Below are 25748 nucleotides of genomic sequence, written 5' to 3'. Positions count from 1 at the left end.
TGTGATGGAAAATACACATGGAGTAAGATGGCACTTTAAGTTCCCACTTTAATATGAAGAGAAATGCATCTGGTCCCTAAAGGGTTGCAGTGAAGTTCTGAAACTGTGTGAATGACAGAGAGGAGGGCTATTCATATTCCCCTTACTTGTTTTCACAGGGGACAAACACGCACCCACGCACACACGCATGCACATGTGAATGCATGCACGCGCACACACGGGACAAACACACGCACATTCATATTCCACTCTCTAGCTTTTTTGACACGGGCCAATGTGTTGTTTTTAAGGTTTGTATTGAGGCTGGATTTGAACCCACGGACACATTCTGATGAAAGTGACAGAAATGTGTATGTGTGCCAGAGTCCCAACAGTTGTTATACTTTATTGTCGATATGACTAATTAATAAAGGCATTTTAACTTTCACCAGTTTACTTTTACATTTAAGTCACCAGTTGAAGAGTGTCTAACAATTTTCTTTGAGTGTGAAATAATTTTTGGCCTCAAACAAACATCTCAACCATAAAAGGCACAAGGCTTCCAGTCATTTCGGTGGAACATTACAAAAAAAGGACCTTACCTGTTCACAGGTTGGAGCTTGACATTCTCCACCCACGTACATTCGCGCCTCAGAGTTGTTTCTTCAAACCTGTCACAAACACATGAAAATTAATGTTAATTTAGTATTATATTTAGAGCATTCTTTTGGATGCATCATCATCATCATCATCATAATCATCAAGATGAGTCCTTCCAAGGGAGGGACAAGGACTATTTTTGTATTTCAGAGATCTGAACCAATCATATTGCTGTTGTATAGTGGACGGTACGTTTACATCAGACAGTGATTGACAACCCAGAACAGTTACACAAGTCAGAGTGGATGAGAGCTCACATCAGTCCAAAGGCTTTGAATGACATGGGCATGGTTGGAAACATTTTCCTCTCTCTCTGCTGAGGCAACAAGCTGCCAAGTAAACATCCATGTAATCAGCTGGTCCGCCCGTAAACACATGAGAATAAGAGGATAAGAATGTTCGCACAATTACAGTTTTTCTCGATTGCTAAGACACATTTCTTGAAAGCTGCTCTCCTTTTCTCTTAACTGTGAACACAAAACCCAATTTTCAAGCTACATTCACAAAACCTCAGACTCTTCTTGCAAAACCAAACTTTCACCTCAAAACAGTTCAATCTGTGCTCAAAACTGAACTATGTTGTCAAATCGTGCCCCGAGTCAATCAAAATAAAAAACACTACTGAACAGTCACTAAACACTACGTAGAAAAATAGAAAACACAATGCTCAGGACATGAAGCTGGAGAAATAAATGTTTATTGTTCACTGTAGGCTAAATGCATGTTGCAAAACAAAAAAAACCTGTGCATTTAGCACTTGTACAAAAAGACAAAACAGAAATATTGTGCATTTACATGTAGCACTTGTAAAAACAAACAGAAATCTTATGCGTTTGCCACTTGTGTACAGTAAGCCCATGTAAAAATAAAGTACAAAAATATACAAATAAGTGCATTACTCAGCCACAGCATCATGTCTCCGTACTGGGTCAGGCCACAGGACTTCATCCACATCACAGGCCACATTTTGTCTGGCCAGGCAACGGGGAAAAAAACCCTGGCATGCCGTATCCAGGCTTGGCATGCCTCCACACCTATGTCACCACAGGCAAGTCCCATGGCTTGCAGGAGATTTACCCTGGTGTAAGGTTGGCGTTCATATACCTTCCACCGCCATGAGGAGAAGAATTCCTCAATGGGGTTTAGGAAAGGGGAGTACGGTGGAAGGCAAAGATTGATAAAACCTTGGTTCATATTGTACCACTCTCTAACCTGGAGGGCTCTGTGAAAACTCACATTGTCCCAAACAACAACATAGATGGGATGCTCATCCTGCTGCCCCTAACAAAGCATCTCGCATGTGATTGAGGAAAATGAGGAGCTGGTGAGTGTTGTAGGGCCCCCAGGTTGGCATGATGGTGGACAACCCCATGATTGCTGATGGCAGCACATAATGTGACATTGCCACCACGCTGCCCAGGAACACCAACAATGGCCCGATGGCCAATCACATTACGGCCTCTCCTTCTCCTTTTGGTGAGATTAAACCCAGCTTCATCCATGTAGATGTATTGATGGGGTCTTTCCATTGCATCCAGTTGAAAAACCCTCTGTAGAAATAGATATAGTTTTGTAAGTGATACGGAAAAAGTGATTTAGGCCACTACAGTAAATCATTACTTAGAGTAATCAACATTGAATGTGTCTGAATATATGCCAACCTGTACATACTGGAATCTTTGCTCTTTGACTCTGTCTGAGTTGCGATCAAAGGGCACTCTGTATAGCTGTTTCATGCGCAGTCTGTTGCGCTTGAGGACACGATCAACAGTAGAGAGGCTGACACTGTTGATACCCTCAAAATGTAAATGGTCCTCAATGATCTTCTGCTGAATTTCGCTCAGTTTAATGGCATTTTTCTTACGGACCATATCAACAATTAGGGTCTCTTGGTGTGGGGAGAACATACCTGTCCTCCCACCCCCATGTGGCAGTCTTTCAATTCTACAAAAAGAGAACATGGAGTTACAAAAAATATACATGGAATACTAGGCCTACAAACAGTTAGACCAACCCTCCATTACAATACTACAGTACATTGGTACAGTGATGTACTGAAACATATATTCACTTACAGTATACTGTGGTACAGTATATAGTATGTCATACAGTAATTGCTGTCAACATTTACATACTGTACTATAATGTCAAAAAAGGTAATTACCTGTTCTCTTCTCTAAATCTTCGGATTATGGTGGACACAGTGAATCTACTGATGTTTGGTTGTACCCTTTGTCCAGCCTCCCTCATGCTCATACCATGGACAAGAACATGGTCAATCACAGTAGCTCTGATTTCATCAGATATTACTGTTCTTTGTCTTCGCTGACCACCTCGACCACCTCGACCTCCTCTCACACGAACTCTTCCTCTCAGATTTCTATCCATTGTAGGGCCTCACAAACCAGTGCTCTCTGAACTGGCTTACTGTATATGTTCCCTCACATCATTAGCCACAAGTGTGATCAATTTTGAGTTGTTGTGTTCAAGTGGTGATACCTGTGCTCTAATTGTGTTTGACTTTTGTCACATGTGCTCACCATTATGCAGCACGGGTGCATCACAATGAAAATGTGTTGGCAAGTTGTGTCTAAACAGGTGAAAAGTGCTTATGGTTTTGCCAAAAGAGTGATTGATTCAATCAGTGGGTTCAGGCAACTGAGCATTTGGTTCAGACAATAGGGTTTAGTGTTTTAGCAATTGAGAAAAACTGTAATGTCAATCCCCAGCTTTGCCAACAAAACCGATTCTACCCAGCAGGTACTGGGAGACGGGGCCATGTCATGGCCACTGTCCAGCTATTGGACTAAGGCTTGATTTGAGAAATCCAGAACCCAGTGTTTCTGTTTATTATGCAACCTGGTGGTTCCAAAGCTTTGACTCAACAAAAATACAACACAGGAGTATTCTGCCAGATTTCCGACAGCCTCAGAAGGATAGAAACCTACCTGACTGTCTATTGAAAACTGGTTGAACTTAATTGCTTTTAGTTGGTGCTCCACAAAACACACACAAATGCACACAGACATGGAAGTACACATTAACGTATGCATACACACACACTCCCTCAGTCTATTCGACTGTTTTATTGAGAGAGAGAGAGAGAGAGAGAGAGAGAGAGAGAGAGAGAGAGAGAGAGAGAGAGGTGAGAGAGAGAGAGAGAGAGAGAGAGAGAGAGAGAGAGAGAGAGAGAGAGAGAGAGGGGAGAGAGAGAGAGAGAGGACGAGAGAGAGAGAGAGAGAGAGAGAGAGAGAGAGAGAGAGAGAGAGAGAGAGAGAGAGAGAGAGAGAGAGAGAGAGAGAGAGAGAGAGGGAGAGATCAGAAGTTGTTGGTGTTGGCGCCCAGTGAGGCAGCGACGGTGTTTGGTTACTGCACGTGTGTTTACTGGTTTTGTTTGTTAACTTGTAGATTTCTGAGAAAAAAAATTGGATCAATTTTGTATATAATGTAGGTAAACTTTGTGTAAATTCCTCTGTCTCTAAATGTCTATTGCTGGCAGCACCATATCAGTAAGTCAAATTCTGAGTATGTGTAAATGTACTTGGCGAATAAAGGTGATTCTGATTCTGACATTCAGCGTCATTCGAATGTCTATTTTCTAATGAATTTATTTCTCACAACATTCCTGACACACACACACACACACACACACACACACACACACACACTGAATAGTTCCCATGACATTGTCTATTGGTGTACAGAGAAGTCAGACATGAGTAACTAGGTTCTCTTCACGTTCTGTTGAGAAGGTACAACATAACACAGTGTAAATTCCATCTCATTACGACGGGTCAAATCCCATCACAGAAACATTCTGTGGCCTCGTTTATCAATCATGCATATACACAAATCTGTGTGAAAACCATGCGTGGAATCATATCCACGCAAAGTGTGAGATTTCTCAATATGAACGTTTGCTTGAGAGTGTGCGTAAATTTAAAGCAACTCAATATTAGGAAGGTGTTCCTAATGTTTTGTACACTCAGTGTATATGTTGAACATTTGTGAAATTGTGAGAGTAATAATTTGAAATAAAAAACAATTTAATTGTATTTCCACTGTAAATTCATGCAACATATCTTGACAGGCTATATCATATAATTTGACCACATCAGTGCATTTGTTATGCTAATAATCCATATAAAGTACAGTAATTTGTTAAATTGAAGGCACGTGTGAAATACTATAAAAGACTTAGATAATGGGAAATCGAATGAGAGATGGCCGATCTTGCTCTGTTGAAAGATTTGGCACATGCTGCATTTTGCGGAGAGCATGTTTTTAGATTTTTGTGAGGATTTAATACCTACTTTAGAAAGGCAAACACATGCCATTCCGGTACACATCCAAGTGATATCCACCCTCTGGTTTTTGGCAACTGGCACTTTTCAGCGGGAGCTTGCTGATCGGCATATCACAGGCCTCGATGAGCCAATGTTTTGGATGTAATCATTAGCAAAGAGACCAGTTAAATACAATTTCCATACACCATCATACAACAGGTTGAAGTCAATAGGGGTTTCTTTGCCATCAGGGTTCCCAAATACGAATGGAGCAATAGACTGCACCCGTTTCGCCATAAATGCACCATCCCAAAACTAGTTCAACTATGTTAACAGAAAACACTGCCACTCACTTAAAGGTGCAATATGTAGGAATCGCTCCACCATTTCCTGGTTGAAAAAATTATAGTAGTTCGCCTAATTTCAGGTTATGTGACAAAACAAGCACTCAGAGTGTAGAGAATCATTTTACCATCTAAACCGCTGTGAAATACACCCCTTCAAATTAATTACTGCCTCTGGAAGTAACGTCAGCACAATAACTTTTAGTTGAGAGCTTCATGAAATGGGTTTCCATGGCCGAGCAACCACACACAAGCCTAAGGTCCCCATGCGCAATGCCAAGCGTCGGCTGGAGTGGTGTAAAGCTCGCCGCCATTGGACTCTGGAGCAGTGGAAACGCGTTCTCTGGAGTGATCATTCACGCTTCACCATCTGGCAGTCCGACGGACGAATCTGGGTTTGGTGGATGCCAGGAGAACGCTAGCTGCCCGAATGCAGAGTGCCAACTGTAAAGTTTGGTGGAGGAGGAATAATGGTCTGAGGCTGTTTTTCATGATTCGGGCTAGGCCCCTTAGTTCCAGTGAAGGGAAATCTTAACGCTACAGCATACAATTACATTCTAGACGATTCTGTGCTTCCAACTTGGTGGCAACAGTTTGGGGAAGGACCTTTCCTGTTTCAGCATGACAATGCCCCCGTGCACAAAGTGAGGTCCATACAGAAATGGTTTGTCGAGATCGGTGTGGAAGAACTTGACTGGCCTGCACAGAGCCCTGACCTCAACCCCATCAACCCCATCTTTTGGATGAATTGGAATGCCGACTGCGAGCCAGGCCTAATCGCCCAACATCAGTGCCTGACCTCACTAATGCTCGTGGCTGAATGGAAGCAAGTCCCCACAGCAATATTCCAACATCTAGTGGAAAGCCTTCCCAGAAGAGTGGAGGCTGTTATTGCAGCAAAGGCGGGACCAACTCCATATTAATGCCCATGATTTTGGAATGAGATGTTCGAAGAGCAGGTGTCCACAAACTTTTTGTCATGTAGTGTATCTTTTCAATAAACAGAAATATTGTATTTTCAGCTTTTTTAAGCTGGTGTACAAAACCTAAAATAAAAGACGCAAAAACTAAACTTAAGAATGGGAAACATAGAAATAGTGCACATAGAACAGATCTACCGCTTCTTAGACTTGCTTTCAAAGACAATGACAGATCTATAACTCACTTTTCTATGTGAATTTGGTCGGGTTTCCCAAAAAGTTCCATATTGTAGCTTTAATGTGCAGTTGATCGCTTACGTGATGCGCAAAATAAGCTGCTGAATGTGGTGGCAAGCCACAACTGAGCGAGCCCCCCAAAAATGTTTGGTTGTAGTCAACTTCTGACACTAGCACCTCTATTTCAGTCTCAAAAAAATTATAAATGATAAGCTTTTTTTTGTTGCAACGTTGTATTTCATGGTATGGCGTTGTATATTCCCCACTGGCTTTAAAGGGATGATTTTGACCCTATATGGTTATTTAAAGGCGTTTCAAAATTTGAGCACTGAGGCTAAGAACAATTGGTATTTATCAATGGTTTTCTCCTACCGGTGTACAAACATTCTAAGTTCCATTCGTAAGTAGTATTTCTGAATAGTTTCTACGCAATATTGATATATTGGTGACCTGCTATCATCCGGTATAGGAACACTCTTTCCCATGCGATAAGAACTCCACTAAATAGTTTAGTGGGAAATGACCGCAAAGTAGAGCAATGACATTTTGCTCAACCACTCTGATGACAGCATGTATTTGGATAGGAAAACCTGCCAAGGAAAACAGGGACAACCTTTGATTTGTATTATCTCATAACACTCTGTCTTACAGAATATTATGCTGTTCAGAATAATAAGAGCACAGGGACTGACATCAGGCAATAAGGAAACTACCATTTGCATCTAATATTATAGCTAATAAAAATCACAGACAGACTTCCCCCTAAAGATTACAGGAACTAAAAAACGACATGTTCCACTAATGCATTCATGAGATGAACAAGGTACTGAAACACTAACTGGTTCTATAGGTTATATTGTTCCTGAAACAGCTCTGAGGGAACAGAACTCTGTGCCAAGACTAGAGCAGGCCTTCACAGCCCCCTGGGTCTGACTAATCTAACACACAGACAACACTGACTCCAAAAACACTCCTCTGCTAACATTAAAGCAATGACGACACGACAGTGGTAGGCCTGATCACCGACGACGATGAGACAGCCTATAGGGAGGTCAGAGACCTGGCAGTGTGGTGCCATGACAACAACCTCTCCCTCAACAAGACAAAGGAGCTGGACTACAGGAAACGGAGGGCCGAGCATGCCCCCATTCACATCGACGGGGATGTAGTCGAGCGGGTCAAGAGCTTCAAGTTCATCGGTGTCCACATCACTGAGCATCTATCATAGTCCAAACACACCAACACAGTCATGAAGAGGGCACGACAACGCCTCTTCCCCCTCAGGAGGCTGAAAAGATTTGGCATGGGCCTCAACAAGTTCTACAGCTGCACCATTGAGAGCATCTTGACTGGCTGCATCACCGCTTGGTATGGCAACTGCTTGGCATCCGAATGCAAGGCGCTACAGAGGGTAGTGAGTACGGCCCAGTACATCACTGGGGCTTAGCTCCCTGCCATCTAGGACCTCTATACCAAGCGGTGTCAGAGGAAGGCCCTAAAAATGGTCAAATACTACAGCCACCCAAGTCATAAACTATTCTCTCTGCTACCGCACGGCAAGCGGTACCGATGCACCGAGTCTGGAACCAACAGGACCCTGAACATCTTCTACCCCAAGCCATAATACTGCTAAATTAGTTAGTTAGATAGTTACATAGTTAACCAAATAGCTACCCGGACTATCTGCATTGACCCTTTTTGCACTAAATTTTTTGACTCATCACACACCGTACACTACTGCTACTGTTTACTATCTGTCACTCTATTCCTACCCATATGTACATGTCTACCTCAATGACCTCGTACCCCTACACATCAACACGATACTGGTACCCCGTGTATATAGCCACGTTATCGTTACTCATTGTGTATCTGTTATTACTTTTATTATTACGTGATTTACTTTTCTATTATTTCTCTATTTTCTTTCTCTCTGCAGTGTTGGGAAGGGCCCATAAGTAAGCATCTCACTGTTACTCCCCACCTGATGTTTACGAAGCATGTGACGAATAACATTTGATTTGATCTCAGGGTAAATGCGTCAAGCTGTAACACTTCACGGCTGCCAAGGAAATCCTTTCACCTACCACAAACAGGCTTCTGGGAATACTGTATGCAGAGCTCTACGCTCCTACTGTAGAAGTTTACAAGTAAACCCTGATCAGGTAAATTCAGATTCTTGAACTTAACTTTTTCAAGAAAGGATTATGCACTTCCAACACTAAAAAGCTGTAATTCTATTGAATAGGGAAAACTACCATGGGATCCATCCTTTCATTATCTTCCATTATTATTTCATCCAATGACAGGCTGAGGTTCCTCCTCTAACTTCCCCACCACTGCACGGTTCACGACCGGTGTCACTAAACAGCTGCTCAATTACCCGCCTGAGCCTCGGCTGGAAGCGGCCAGCCATGACGCCGGCCACAATGGAACCAGGTAGCATTCAGCAGGAAACATCAGCTCAGCCAATTAGCCATGAGCTCATTTGTTGCCAAAACAGCCATTAATCAGAGTGGTCAGTGTTGGGCTGGGGTCCTAAAGCCCCCCGGGCTCCTACAGGGGTGAGATGACTCACACACACAGAGAGACAGAGAGACAGCGAGAGAGGAGAGCGAGAGGACAATTAAATCGATCTTTGTTCAACAACATTTATTTTTTGCCTGAATCCTTAAGTCGGACTTGAGATCGCCTGATCCGACACAAAGATGATTCAGGTGTGATGGTTGTCTAGAAGAATGTCTGAGATGACAGTTTTGAACATATAAAAGGTGTTTTTTAAGGGCTTGGCATTCAAATCGCCTTCTCCATTTTCATGAGGGGATAAATGAAGGATTTTGTCATTTTTCTATCAGTTTTCACTCATAAAAATGACAACTATTGCTTTATAATATCTTTGTCATTACATTGTTTCCAAACAGTCGTTGTTCTGATTTGATGGGTACACGGTGAGCCTTGTCCTGTGTGTGACCATATGACCACGCCATCTCTCTCTCTGTCCTGAGCAGATGGAGCATGTTCACCTTTCCTGACTGACAACACCTTTCCTGGGTGACAAGGACCTGGACCATGTCGAACTCTCAACTTCCATATCTCTCGCTCTTTCTCTTCCCTCTCTCTCATTGGCTCTCCTCACTCTTTGTCTGTATCCATTTATATGAGGTCTTGTCATACCTACAGATATAAGTATCCAAGTACATATCAACACTAAAACATTTCCTGTCAAATGTACAGTACCTTACTGACAGCAATTGGCCAGTAAGTTACTGTAACTTATTGTACAGTACAGCTACTGTAATCCATTTTATGGTAATCCATTTTACGGTACTAACATTTTTACTGTAATCAAATGTATAATAGAATATTACTGGAATTACACATGCAGCGACATATTACCTAGTGTTCCTTGCAAGTTTTCATTTTTACATTTACATTTAGCGGCCGCTCTTGTCCTTAACAACTTACAGTCAGTGTATTCAACCAAGGTTGATTAAAAAAAATAAAAAAAACATATCACAGTCATAGCAAGTAAAAAAGTATCTGTAACCGTTACTGAAAATGTTGTTGTAGTTAAGGATAAATTCATCTTCAAAATAATTGTAATTACAACAACACATCTTATAATATATCTCTGACTATCTCTGGATAGTGCCAATACAATACTGAGATATTCACGGTAACTTGATGCCAGAGCAATGAAACACAGTACAATACAGTAAAAGTGACTATAAACTGTAAGAAAATTATTTCTACAGTATTTTACTGTAATTACAAGGGATTAGAGCAAGCAGGTTGCTGTAGGCATTTGAACATTACAGCATATTAATAAATAATAGGTGTTTTACACTACCGGTCAAAAGTTTTAGAACACCTACTCATTCAAGGGTTTCTTCATTTTACTATTTTATACACTGTTGAATCATAGTGAAGACATCAAAACTATGAAATAACACATGTAGTCACCAAAAAAGTGTTAAACAAATAAAAATATATTTTATACTTGAGATTCTTCAAATAGCCACCCTTTGCCTTGATGACAGCTTTGCACACTTGGCATTCTCTCAACCAGCTTCATGAGGTAGTCAACTGGAATGCATTTAAATTAACAGGTGTGCCTTCTTAAAAGTTAATTTGTGGAATTTATTTCCTTCTTAATGCATTTGAGCCAATCAGTTGTGTTGTGACAAGGTAGGGGTGGTATACAGAAGATAGCCCTATTTGGTAAAAGACCAAGTCCATATTATGGCAAGAACAGTTCAAATAAGCAAAGAGAAACGACAGTCCATCATTACTTTAAGACATGAAGGTCAGTCAATACGGAACATTTCAAGAACTTTGAATGTTTCTTCAAGTGCAGTCGCAAAAACCATCAAGTGCTATGATGAAACTGGCTCTCATGAGGACCGCCACAGGAATGGAAGACCCAGAGTTACCTCTGCTGCAGAGGATACGTTCATTAGAGTTACCAGCATCAGAAATTGCAGCCCAAATAAATGCTTCACAGAGTTCAAGTAACAGACACATCTCAACATCAACTGTTCAGAGGAGACTGTGTGAATCAGGCATTCATGGTCGAATTGCTGCAAAGAAACCACTACTAAAGGACACCAATAAGAAGAAGAGCCTTGCTTGGGCCAAGAAACATGAGCAATGGACATTAGACCGGTGGAAATGTATCCTTTGGTCTGGAGTCCAAATTGGAGATTTTTGATTCCAACCGCCGTGTCTTTGTGAGACGTGGTGTGGGTGAACAGATGATCTCCACATGTGTATTTCCCACTGTGAAGCATGGAGGAGGAGGTGTTATGGTGTGGGGGTGCTTTGCTGGTGACACTGTCTGTGATTTATTTAGAATTCAATGCACACTTAACCAGCATGGCTACCATAGCACTCTGCAGCGATACGCAATCCCATCTGGTTTGGGCTTAGTGGGACTATCATTTGTTTTTCAACAGGACAATGACCCAACACACCTCCAGGCTGTGTAAGGGCTATTTTACCAAGAAGGAGAGTGATGGAGTGTTGCATCAGATGACCTGGCCTCCACAATCCCCCGACCTCAACCAAATTGAGATGGTTTGGGATGAGTCGGACCGCAGAGTGAAGGAAAGGCATCCAACAAGTGCTCAGCATATGTGGGAACTCCTTCAAGACTGTTGGAAAAGCAATCCAGGTGAATATATTTTGAATTGTTTAACACTTTTTTGGTTACTACATGATTCCATATGTGTTATTTCATAGTTTTGATGTCTACACTATTATTCTACAATGTAGAAAATAGTCCCAAAAAACGAAAATACTTGAATGAGTAGGTGTTCTAAAACCTTTGACCAGTAGTGTATATCACTTGCACTTCTAGGGGGCGAAACAAAGGCTTCCAAACTGGCTGTGATTAGAAGGCAAAACAGATCAAATGGACATGGGTAAATATTAAATCACTGAAAGGTTTAAGACCCGCTACCACACTGATCTGTTCCCTATATACATACAGTATAATTGTTAGGGGACTGCTACCACATATCACTTACATTGGTACCGCACTCTCACTAACGGGTCCAACAATTATAGCCACTTACAAGGCACACCTTAAAATATGTTAATGAGCTAGAGATTCTTTCTCCTCCCACAATATCTCCACAATGCACCATAATTTACAATATGCTGCATTAAATACAGTATATAGCAAAACAGCACTTTGTTAAATTGTATTGAAAATAAAATCTGCAATTGCTAATAGGGAATATTCAATTATATATTACAGCATACCAAGAGATATTTGGTGTTTTATATCACTTGCACTTTAGACCTTAACAAAAGCTTCTAAACGGACAATGACTACAGGGCAAAACAGATCAAAAGGACATGGCTAGCCACTCAACCATTAAAGGTTTGAGACTTGCAGCCACTCTGACTTGTCCCCTATATAAATGTAATTGTTAGGGAATCACTACCACATATCACTTAAACTGGTACAGCACTGTCACTAACAGGTGCAACAAATATAGCCTCTTAAAAGACACGCCTCAAAATATGATAATGAGTGAGAAACAACAATACCATGCACCCACTAGTGTTCAAAATGTTTTTGGCGCTCCAACAATGTGGTATGGTACTGTATTCTGAATTACAGTAAATTACTGGCAGCAACTGTAAGTTACTGTAGAGCTGGGATCATCAACTAGATTCAACCCTGGGCCGATTTGTTCTTGAGCGGAAGGTTGGGGGGCCGGAACATAATTAAAAGTAATTTGTAGACGTCAAATTGACCGCAAGAAGCCCAAACATATATAATATTTGACTAAAACATCATAATTTCAAAACTAGCTTACAGTTGTATATGATTAGGTCTCTTTATTATGTGTGGGAAAACTTGGGAACAGATTTCAACATTAAAATCACTTGGAGCTGGTTTCCTGGTGTTTTTACAGTCTTTTATGTCCAACAATATACACTTTTTTTTGTGGGGGGGCTCTGAAACCCACTCACTGGCCAAAATCAGTTGGGGAACCCTGCTGTAGATTTTCAGGACAAGGTTTGTAGAATTCCTAAAATACAGTATATTACCGTATTCTGTGGGGTTACAGCATTCTCACTAACAGGTGCAACAAATATAGCCTCTTATAAGGCATGCCTTAAAATATGTTAATGGTACAGAGACTTTCCTCGCCAACAACATTTTTACATAATGCTCCATAACTAAGAGCTACTCACTCTCACAACGAACAATCACTCACAAAGGACAAGGGGGCAGAGGGAACACTTATACACAGACTAATGAGGGAATGAGTACCAGGTGTGTGTGATTGACAAGACAAGACAAGACAAGACAAATGGAGTGATGATAAATGGAGCGGTAGTGGCTAGTAAGCCGGTGACGACGAACTCCGAAACCTGCCTGAGCAAGGAGGGGAAACCTCGGCTGAATTCGTGACAGTATTTTGTTTATACAGTATCATACTGTTGATTAATACAGCAAGTTACTGATAAAATTACAAAAACGTCTAACAGTGTATTATAAATAAAAGACAACTGGGACACTTCAATCTATATGAGATAGTTAGATATGAGATAGCTAAAGATGTTGACATTTAAAGATGGAATCTGCAGCAGGGGGTAACAGCGGCACTGTCCGCCCCACGGCTGTTGTTATTGTTTTGTTGACAAGCACAGGTGGGGAGCGTCGTGCATCCAGGTAAAAAATGTTTTGCTATGCTGCTGGTCTATCACGCGTGCAATGATGTCAGAGGAAAAACAAACATTGTTTGTTGTTTGCAGTAACTTCTTTGTTGTTATAATATCGCAAACGGACATGGCAGTTTCACCATTAAAGATTCCAGCTTTAAGCTGTTGTAATCCATGTAAACCAGTGTTTTTAATTACATAACAAGGGAAGCTTTGTTATGAGTTCTGGTATGGGAGCAAAATTTACTTCTGAGCAGAAAAAAAATGCTTTCCATAAAACTGCCAAGCATTTGTCAAGCAAGCCTTTATTGATCTCTGTCAAGTAATTACACACTAACGCTGAAGTAAATAGCCAAGACACTAGTATTTCCTCCATGTAAACTGTTAGAAAGTTCAACGCTGGAAGGAGGAAACATGGGAAGCCCCCCATTCTGACATTGGAAATTTGTTCACATTCACTAGGCCAGTTGTATTGTTTGTTTACATGGGGCTGGGGTGTCCAACAAACAGATGATCCCCTTACACCACAACTCGTATAGACAGAACAGATAGACTGTTTGTTTACTTCTGTTGAGCGCAAGTCATTGGTGTGGAATGCAGGCTGTTTAGGGCGGGATGCCGTTGATGTTTTCTGTGTGTGGCTGGTACTTAGGCCCCATAGTACTTATGTTCTACACATGTTTGTACTTCAGGGCCACTGTATGTAAACTCGGTACGAAAACCAATTTAGAAAACATGCAAGGTAAATAAGAAAATCGAGAAATGTTTATGCAAATGTGATTAGTAAACTAATGGTGCTTCGTGTCAACAAATATTGATTGAAAACATATGTATGATGTGTGAGCTCACTGCATTCTTACAGAGGGAGAATGTTGCATTACAACACTAGTCCCTTCAGTCAGAATCCATAACCTACTGCCAAAGTGGAGAAAAAATAAAACAAATGTATCAGTTAGATTACAACATATGCCAATGCTGTAGTAGTTCATTACAACAAGCATAATAAAAAAAGAGTTCTAAAATGTCTATTAGAGAATGTTAGAGTAGGTTATGCGGACGGTGTATGTCTTATCTTCATGTAAACTCACTATCATATTTACAAGTCCACTATAAACATGGAGAAGTGTTGTTTTTAGAGCACTCTTTGATCAAAATATTTACAGCATATCTGATAGTGGTGATATTGTCCATTTAACTGTGACCAGATGTTTAGGTACATTCCTCTGCCAATGATTTTAGAACACCCGGGCAGAACACTCACAACTCACACCTACAACTATGAGCGCATCAGAGTGAAAAAACTACATTCAACAGACAGTGCACATTAATCAACATTTCAGGTTCAACCACAATGTAAAGGTGCCGGAGTTAGCAACAAAGCTAATTTTCATCTGTAGATATCACATCTCTCTACTCAATCTTACATTGTTACACATTTTTAAACAGCTATTTAATCATAACGCCAAATATGCTTTTAGTCACCAGTTGAAATTGTCTGTTTAATTCTAAGGCATTAGAAAAGGCAAACGTTCATTTTTATAAAAGGAAACACTGTTTGATCAAAGCGATAAATCCATTTCAAATATGAATTCTTAAGAGGTGCCATAAACATTTAAAAGCTTAATAGTACCTTGTTGCTAACGTCAGTTGTTCATAAGTGTAACATGCAGGTAACTGCCAAAATAAAGGAAACACCAACATAAAGTGTCTTAATAGGGTGTTGGGCCACCACGTGCTGCCAGAACTGCCAGTTCAGCTTCAATGTGCCCTGGCATAGATTCTACAAGTGTCTGGAACTCTATTGGAGGGCTGTGACACCATTCTTCAACAAGATATTCCATCATTTGGTGTTTTGTTGATGGTGGTGTCGCTCCAGAATCTCCCATAAGTGTTCAATTGGGTTGAGATCTGGTGACTGACACACACACGCACACCCTGTAAACCCCCCATGCTCCTTTGAGACCCCTCTTTCAAAGTCACTGAGATCTCTTCTTATAGCCATGGTAGCCAAAATAATGGGCAACTGGGCATTTTTATACAGACGCTCCTATACATGACCCTAAGCATGATGGGATGTTTTAATTGCTATATTAACTCAGGAACCACACCTGTGTGGAAGCACCTGCTTTCAATATACTTTGTATCCCTCATTTACTCAAGTGTTTCCTTTATTATGTCAGTTACCTGTAGCATGTCCTTTAAACACTTCTCTTATGATTTGAAAGATATATCAAGCCTGAGTTTACTGTCCAATAATTGGCTGCAAGAGTAAAGGACAACATTCACCCAAAAAAGGAACTACCAAACCCATTAGCAGTTGACAGAATGCACTTTCACAATGAGGCCTCTAAAGTGATCTTAATCACACAAATATTAGGACCAGCTGCATGATCTACTGTAGATGGCTCCATCTATCTGGCTTTATGGCCACTCTCCCTTTTTATAGGTCTTGATGATCAGTGGCTAGATCTTGATAAGGCCAATAAAGCTTTATTTATTTCCACAGTTTCTTTATCAGGTTTACTCCAGAGACCTTATCAGTGTTTGCCAGTTTGTAGTTTAGTGGACGATTTTTACTGATGCTGAACAGTACCTTATCAGCACTGGGGTCAAACAGCTTAGGTGAAACGTGACCACATTGACATGAATGGCAGAATAATTCTAAATCTAATCGGTAAGTGTTTATGTTTATGTTGAGTTTAAATACCGTAAGCATTGGGCATTAGTCACAGAAGACAACCTAAGAGCAGACTTTACACAATATAACCACATGAATCCATCTAGGATTTCTGATTGATGTCATTTACATATTTACAGATATAACTGTAAATAGGGAAGCTGGTAGCCTAGCGGTTAAAAGCATTTGGCCAGTAACCGAAAGGTCGCTGGTTCGAATCCCCAAGCCGGCTAGGTAAATAAAATATATAATTTGGTCGATGTGCCATTGAGCAAGGCACTTAACCCTAATTGCTCCTGTAAGTCGCCCTAGATAATGCTGTCTGCTAAATGACTATATTGTAATAATGTAAATACAGCAAAAGTCATTATGAAGTAAAATATCATGCAGCTGACATTAGATAATATCTGCCGTGACTGGTCAGGTTTACTATAGTTCAGCCCGAGGTAGTTGATCCACTATCTAAGAGAAAAGTACACAGACAAAGAGACTCACGGCACAAGTAGGAGCCTTTGATGTCTTAGAAAAACCAGTAGCAAATACTTAGTGCAGGTATCAATGTGTAGGTCAAGAAACCTGGAATTAACCCAGGGAAGGGTAAAATACTCTTAAGCATCTCAGTCCGAATGTGGATTATTTCTCATGAACTCAATCACTTTAAGCCATGTCACAAACCCGCCAAAGTCTAAACCAGATTCAGCTGCAACAATCCATAATGACAACTTAAACCATTTTGCGCACAGTAGCAGAATAAACGTATTAAAGTTTGCAAAGGTGTTGCTGAACTTGGCAGGAGCCTATATCTCCACTTCGGGGGCTTTTGAAGCTTATTTCCAATGTTTTATCCCCCCTATCAAAATACCACCTTTTCAATGAAAGTCAATGTCCATATTTGGTACTAAACATCTGCTATAAATACTGTAATATTAATCATTTCGATATGAAAAGTGTTAATTACATACCAAATAACTTTGCTGAACTCACCTAGAGAATTATGAAAGAGAAATACAGACACTAGACAATCTTCTTTAGTGTGTATTATGACTGGAAATAAACAGATCATAACCCTAAAACATAATTAAGACATACCTGTAATGTTGCTGCAGAGTCTGGCTCTAGCCGGGGTCTCCATCGGAGGACAGCAGGGGCAGGCTGACTGTGTATGGGTGTCTTAGAGTCAGACCAGAGTCTGGCTTCAATAGTGTCTGTGATGCTTATTCCTCGATCTCTTTCTCAGATGATTGCGGTCTGTTATTTGTGAAGATATTTGAAGTTGAATTGAGTTTGAAAGCCAAAGGTTCAGGCTGTGGTCTTCTAAAGCCAAAGGGTTGGTTCAGGCTGTGGTCTTCTGGTCTTTCTCTCTGTTTTAGTAAAGGCTCCTGAAGTGCTGGGGCTCCATTCATGGGGAAGTCTCCCTCTGCCTGAGCTGTCCAGCGAGGTTCGTTCTGGACCGGAGCGATGGCAGTCTCATTCACAACTCCTTAGTACAAGAGAGACCTGCACACTTCAGTTGACCTCAGAGGTGGTTGCTGCGAGAAGGAGTGTAAATATTTGAAGGTCTTTGAAACAGACAGTGAATTGGTTCATTGTAGCAGCTTCTGTCTTGATCTACACTCAGTAATACAATGTAGCTGTTTTCTATGGCCACAGCACCGTCCTGCTACTGTGAATGTGCATAACACAGGCTAAGTGAACAAGTATAATAAGCAATGTACTTATTACTCTGGATAAGGGGAATACTCCTATGAGTTTATATCATGCTAATAAAAATACTAATATTCAACTACACCCAGCCAACCTGTCAAAAGTACTCCTAGTTCTTAAGGTGACAATATAGTTCACTTTAAATTTGCTACATGTTCTAGAGAAGGTGCAGTTAGATCATGTTGTAAATGATGTGCTGTATGTACTGCAGGTCCAGTATGTGCATGTGAGATATTGAATAAAATTGACAGTACCTCACACGATACAGATTAAAACTAAGCACAGATCACCAGTCAAAAACAGATGTTTTACATTTGGGCCTGCTTCTGCATAACTTAAATACACACTTCTGTGTTTATCATAGTATTTAACCAACGATTACAACGTGATTACACGTCATATGACCAAAAATGTATAACTTAATCAATCTCCTTAACTTTGAAATCATAATTGGATACGTGTCAATTATGTCTAGGATCTAATCGACCCGCGCATTACACAAACTTGCTAGAATGTGATGTACGCTATGTAGTGTTCAACATTAGTTCACTGCACACGTGCTATACTCTGAAGTTGTGAACTAAAATATTCTATATATTTTATAATATTTGTATATATCTAATAATTGAAGAATTATTACTATTTTCATCTTGATGGGCAGACCTTACTTCTATGCTCCCCAAGATATAGCCTATTGATAGCGAGTTAGCCACCCACTGTCCAGTTGTGTGAGTTGGATGGAGAGTAAAAAGAGGAAACATCAACACTTGAGGGTGTTAAATGAATGAGAGTGTCTCTGACAGAAGCCAAAGACAGACAGTTATCAGAGGTTGATAAAACGGGCCGGTGCTTCTTTCATTGGAGGCATGGAAACCAGAGGGAAAACAGGCCTTACTCAGGAAAATATAAACTTTTTGACTGACTAATAGTGACAGCCAAAGCCCTGCCTAGTGACTATGGTAACTTAAATGGATAAATGTAACCGTTATCTACCAGGTAAGTTAGGCCTATTGACAAATGAGTACATAGATGTGATGTAGAGTGAAAATGTGAGGTGTGTTACTACTCATAGCAGGTCACTGTGTGCATAACCTTGCGTGTCAGTCACATTGCTGTTAAAGATCATTGTTCAGATCTTAGCTCATCCTCCTGCAGGTTTTAATAAAATAGACTGCTACTGTCAGAGTCATTCTGGCAGGGTGGTTCTTGTTTAATAGTTTATATCCAATAGTCAGCTATGTCTCCAATATGCTGATAAACTGTGTGTGACAGAAAGAGCCCTATGAAACATTAGTGAAGCACTCAGCCTAAGCCCCAAAGACTGGAATGGCATTCACTCCATTTAAATGATCTGTCTGCTAATAAAACGTCTGTGATGTGACTTCTCCTCCATCCAAAGCTGATTTTATCTGGGCCACAGATAGGGAACATTGAAGTTAACAAAGCCATCTCCCGCTCCCAAATATATCCAATATAAAAACGACTCCAGGCCCTAATGGCTTACCTCTCCCAGTGATATTCAGCCTAAATCGAGCCTCTCTATGGCCTCTGCTGGATTTCAGAGGGGGAAACATGAAGCGCAACAATATTGTTACTTCAACTGAGAGGAATTTGTGGGCACTAAATCAAAAACACAAACCCCAGGAGGAGGATTGGGCCACTGGAGACTGTCGAAACCAGACAGAGCAACAAACAAACATTCGCACACACGCACATACAAACACCAACCTCGCCACTATAGCTCGGCTGTTACCAGCTGTCATCAGAGAAAGACAAAACCACCACTTGCCAGAGACCCGCCTCAATCTTCACACCCTGCTTTCTGTTTACATATAGAAGGACATGGACCACTACAGGCTTATCTGAAACACAACACATTGTCATGGCCGTTCATTTCCTCAATGTACAACATGGCCTCTTCAGTTATCACCCTGGCCAATGCTCCTCTGGACCATTTCCCCCTTTCCTCATCATCAATGGCAACTCCTGTCAAGTTACAGTAATATGCATGAGCTGCTGTTGAATGGGACTGAATGGACTGAGTGTGTCCAAAAGCATGTTACTCTGACAGTCTGAAAGTCTATTTTGTTGTTATAGACTGAAACATGTTTTGATACATAACAGCCCCATATCAAGGAATCTTTGTCACAAGCTCCAACTGATCAGCTTTTTAAGGCCTACTTCAACAGCCAAGCGTCTCCTCATTGACAACATGTATTCCCGAAACTGGATCTGTATTTGATTACAGAACAATACCCAGAAGGCAGTTTGAACCAGGACACTTCGGAAGCAAAAACAAACAAAAACTGTGTCATTGTTCTAAATCATGTTTTGCCCATAATAGTAAGTAAACTACTTCTTAAGCTATGAAAACATCTGAATGCGCAGTGTTAGCTCATCTTGCATGGTGCAATCACTTTATTAATAGACAAAAGCAGTTTGTTTGGATATCATATCCCCATGATAATTGAATCCAAATGTTTAGAAATGAAAGTTTATCCAGGACATGACTGTTAGCTATATTACAGATTAATTGATTTGGTCTATTCAGAATAAATAAACAGGGGATAAGGGGGGGTGTAAATGCCTATAAACACTGACCTTGGTCTCTGTGAACCTAGAGAAGATATCCTAAATATTTCTGACATCACAGTACTTTCGTGGATCATGAGTCAACGAAAGAAAATTGCATTATGTTCCCTATGGCTACAGAACTAGCAATTATTTACCAAATAAGCATCTACCGTGTGTGTGTGTGTTGGTTCTTCTATCCTTGTGGGGACCTAAAATCCCCAAAAGACCCCTACAAGGATAGTAAAACAAGGAAAATCCTCCCTCATGGGGACAACGAGCTGCAAAAAAACACTCAAACTGGACAGTTTTATCTCCATCTCTTCATTCAAAGACTCAATCATGGACACTCTTACTCTCTTCCTCTTACTCTGATGTATTGTTGTCTCTCCCTTCTTGCCTTTGTGCTGTTGTCTGTGCCCAATAATGTTTGTACCATGTTTTGTGCTGCTACCATGTTGGGCTGCTGCCATGTTGTTGTCATGTGATGTTGCTACCATGCTGTGTTGATCTGTTTTGCTGCCATGCTATGTTGTTGTCTTAGGTCTCTCTTTATGTAGTGTTGTGGTGTCTCTCTTGTCATGATGTGTGTTTTGTCCTAAATATATATTTTTTTATCCCGTTCCCGCAGGAGGCCTTTTGCCTTTTGGTAGGCCGTCATTGTAAATAAGAATTTGTTCTTAACTGACTTGCCTAGTTAAATAAAGGTTAAATAAAAAACACAATCCCACGTCGTCATAAGAACAAAGGGTATTTTAAGCTTAAGGGTTAGTTTTAGGGTTAGGGCTACAATTAGGATTAGGGTAAGGGGTTAGTGGTTAAGGTTAGGTGTTAGCTTTAGGGTTTGGGTTATGGTTACAGGTTAAGGGAAAATAGGATTTTGAATGGAAATTAATTTTAGGTCCCCACGAGGATGGAACAAAACGTGTGTGTGTGTGTCTGCTTGTGTGTACATTTGTATTTATCGTTAACATCTAACATACACAATTCACACACTGACAGATAAATAGATGACACATACTAGGCCTACATAACAAAAATGTGCTGTACGACCACAAACATGTATACAATTATACATAAACATACCTATACTATATACAAACTATAAAGTAGGCTTCTGCAAACAAATATACAGACAAAACAAACATCTAGACCTCTCAGTCTCCACTAGCTTCTAGCTCTGTTCTGTTCTGCATGTGGGGAATCGAGCAGCTGCTTTTGATAATCAGTAACTGGATTCACTTGTTTTAATTTACCTCACTACTGTAGCCTTGTTCCATAACTCACAACTCAGAAACATGATTATCCACCAGCTTTATGTCCAATTTCCTTTTCAGTAATTACCTAAAGGGGAGAGATGAAAGCCTTCACACCCATTTGCCTACTTTAATAACTCACTACTATAAAACATGCAAACCACACACACTGCCATCTCATCTCTTTGCATACTGCATATGCAGGGACATGACTTCAGTCCTCTATTTTACTGACTACAGTCGTGGTCAAAAGTTGAGAATGACACAAATATTAATTTTCACAAAGTCTGCTGCCTCAGTTTTTATGATGTCAATTTGCATATATTCAGAATGTTATGAAGAGTGATCAGATGAATTGCAATTAATTGCAAAGTCCCTCTTTGCCATGAAAATGAACTTAATCCCCAAAAAACATTTCCACTGCATTTCAGCCCTGCCACAAAAGGACCAGCTGACATCATGTCAGTGATTCTCTCGTTAACACAGGTGAGAGTGTTGACGAGGACAAGGCTGGAGATCACTCTGTTATGCTGATTGAGTTAGAATAACAGACTGGAAGCTTTAAAAGGAGGGTGGTGCTTGAAATCATTGTTCTTCCTCTGTTAACCATGGTTACCTGCAAGGAAACACGTGCCGTCATCATTGCTTTGCACAAAAAGGGCTTCACAGGCAAGGATATTGCTGCTAGTAAGATTGCACCTAAATCAACCATTTATCGGATCATCAAGAACTTCAAGGAGAGAGGTTCAATTGTTGTTAAGAAGGCTTCAGGGCGCCCAAGAAAGTCCAGCAAGCGCCAGGACCGTCTCCTAAAGTTGATTCAGCTGCGGGATCGGGGCACCACCAGTGCAGAGCTTGCTCAGGAATGGCAGCAGGCAGGTGTGAGTGCATCTGCACGCACAGTGAGGCGAAGACTTTTGGAGAATGGCCTGGTGTCAAGAAGGGCAGCGAGGAAGCCACTTCTCTCCAGGAAAAATATCAGGGACAGACTGATATTCTGCAAAAGGTACAGGGATTGGACTGCTGAGGACTGGGGTAAAGATGAATCCCCTTTCCGATTGTTTGGGGCATCCGGAAAAAAGCTTGTCTGGAGAAGAGAAGGTGAGCGCTACCATCAGTCCTGTGTCATGCCAACAGTAAAGCATCCTGAGACCATTCATGTGTGGGGTTGCTTCTCAGCCAAGGGAGTGGGCTCACTCACAATTTTGCCTAAGAACACAGCCATGAATAAAGAATGGTACCAACACATCCTCCGAGAGCAACTTCTCCCAACCATCCAAGAACAGCATGATGGAGTACCTTGCCATAAGGCAAAAGTGATAACTAAGTGGCTCGGGGAACAAAACATCGAAATTTTGGGTCCAGACCTTAATCCCATTGAGAACTTGTGGTCAATCCTCAAGAGGTGGGTGGACAAACAAAAACCCACAAATTCTGACAAACTCCAAGCATTGATTATGCAAGAATGGGCTGTCATCCGTCAGGATGTGGCCCAGAAGTTAATTGACAGCATGCCATGGCGGATTGCAGAGGTCTTGAAAAAGAAGGGTCAACACTGCAAATATTGACTATTTGCATAAACTTCATGTAATTGTCAATAAAAGCCTTTGACACTTATCAAATGCTTGTAATTATACTTCAGTATACCATAGGAACATCTGACAAAAATATCTAAAAACACTGAAGCAGCAAACTTTGTGAAGACCAATACTTGTGTCATTCTCAAAACTTTTGACCACGACTGTACAGTCCTACCCAGTCCCCTTACCTGGTGATGACACTGCAGGTGTAGAGCAGCCCCTTTTGTCAGCACCACATGCCATACAAAAACATAGTTCTGACCTATTAGTGGTCAACCAAGCTCGCCATGATATCACTGAAGCCCAACTGTGCTTTATGATGTTGACTGTCCACTACAGCCATAATGCACAGGAGGTTGGTGGCACCTTAATTGGGGAGGGCGGGCTCGTGGTAAGGACTGGAGCGGAATGGTACCAAATACCATTCCATTAGCTCCATTCCAGCCATTATTATGAGCCACAACCTCCAATAGATGGCGAGAGAGAGAGAGAGAGAGAGAGAGAGAGAGAGAGAGAGAGAGAGAGAGAGAGAGAGAGAGAGAGAGAGAGAGAGAGAGAGAGAGAGAGAGAGAGAGAGAGAGAGAGAGAGAGAGAGAGAGAGAGAGAGAGAGAGAGAGAGAGAGAGAGATTTTTGTTGTACTTTCTTTTGCTTTCACTTACTTAGCTAGCAAATGCAGCTAGCTAGTTTAGCCTACTCAAACACCCGGCTCAAACGAGGGATGCTATGTTAGCTAGCTGCCTAGACCTCCCGTGTAGCTCAGTTGGTAGAGCATGGCACTTGCAACGCCAGGGTTGTGGGTTAGCATTCCCACGGGGGGCCAGTATGAAAAATGTATGCACTCACTAACTGTAAGTCACTCTGGATAAGATCGTCTGCTAAATGACGTAAATCTATCGATGTTATATTGAGCTGGGTGAATGGAACATAAATGACAGTCATCCAATATGCTGTAATAGAAATAAGGCCATGCTCATAAAGAATAATAATCGTCCTCCCTCATCTTAAAATGGCATCGACCGTCACTGTTTTACATATCAGTTGGGGTCTCTATAAGCTTCAATATGAGGTCCTAAACCTAGCATGAAAGTGCATCCTTGTAGCTGTGTGGGCATCCTAATACAGTGAGGGAAAAAAGTATTTGATCCCCTGCTGATTTTGTACGTTTGCCCACTAACAAAGAAATTATCAGTCTATCATTTTAATGGTAGGTTTATTTGAACAGTGAGAGACAGAATAACAACAACAAAATCCAGAAAAAACGCATGTCAAAAATGTTATAAATTGATTTGCATTTGGAAGGGTAATGGAAGGGTAGGGCACCACCCATAAGTGTTCAATTGGGTTGAGATCTGGTGACTGACTGACTGACTGACACACACACACACACACACACACACACACACACTTTAAACCCCCTATACTCCTTTGAGACCCCTCTTTCAAAGTCACTGAGATCTCTTCTTCTAGCCATGGTAGCGAAAATAATGCACAACTGGGCATTTTTTTGCATTATCCTAAGCATGATGGGACGTTAATTGCCTAATTAACCTGTGTGGAAGCACCTGCTTTCTATATACTTTGTATCCCTCATTTACTCAAGTGTTTCCTTTATTTTGGCAGTTACCTGTCCAGTATACCACACCCCATTCCATGAATTAAACTTTGACCTACTAGCACCATCACAGAACAAATTCACCCACCCCAAGGCGGCTCAATTTACCCTGTCCCTTAACTCAAATTACGCCATACCCGGGGTAAATTGTGCCAAGAGACCACTTTCTTTGGACAATGTTTTCAAAACTGTTATGTTTACATGGATTTTGATTATTTCCAGGATACACAACATCCTTAAATATATGTAGATATCTTTGTTAGAAAGAATACTATATTTCCCTTAACATAACGATGCTGAATGTAAAAAAAAGTGTCAACATACCCCACTCTCCCCTCTCTATGGTTCAGACACACTCAAATAAAAATAGAATAGTGCTGTGCAATTTCTAAATTGATGTGAGACGTCAGAATTGCGCGAACTTTAACTGTCATATTTCATATTCTAAAAGTGAAAAACGTTACACTAATAACCGAATTCGTTAGCTGAAATCCCATTTTACTGATAATTTACTACAAAAACACTGCTCATCACGCGCACAGGTAGACATTTGTTTCATTACGCATTCCATTGAATATTTCTTATATAGCAGTAACTTTTGTATAAAAACAAAGAAATACCTGTGGGAACCTGGTGGTAAGGGGGATACCTCTCTGTTGCATTTTACTGGCGCTGTCGGGAGTGAAGCGACTAAGCGAGACTTCCATTTGCACATAATTCAAAAGTCCATGAAGATGTT

The 25748-nt window shown here is 40.9% G+C and overlaps 1 long non-coding RNA gene across 1 annotated transcript; it reads right to left on the bottom strand.

Moving 5' to 3' along the window:
- Nucleotides 1–580: 580 nt before the first annotated feature.
- On the bottom strand, nucleotides 581–25748 carry LOC121547391. Its single transcript, XR_005996522.1, has 3 exons — nucleotides 25630–25748; nucleotides 17375–17814; nucleotides 581–650 (listed from the first exon to the last, which is right to left on the bottom strand). It is a non-coding gene; the product is annotated as an uncharacterized LOC121547391 (long non-coding RNA).

The sequence above is a fragment of the Coregonus clupeaformis genome, chromosome 31 (assembly GCF_020615455.1).
Source record: "Coregonus clupeaformis isolate EN_2021a chromosome 31, ASM2061545v1, whole genome shotgun sequence".
Classification (NCBI taxonomy): domain Eukaryota; kingdom Metazoa; phylum Chordata; class Actinopteri; order Salmoniformes; family Salmonidae; genus Coregonus; species Coregonus clupeaformis.
The sequence above is the reverse complement of the archived record's forward strand: the minus strand, read 5'-3'. Positions and strand labels throughout refer to the sequence as shown.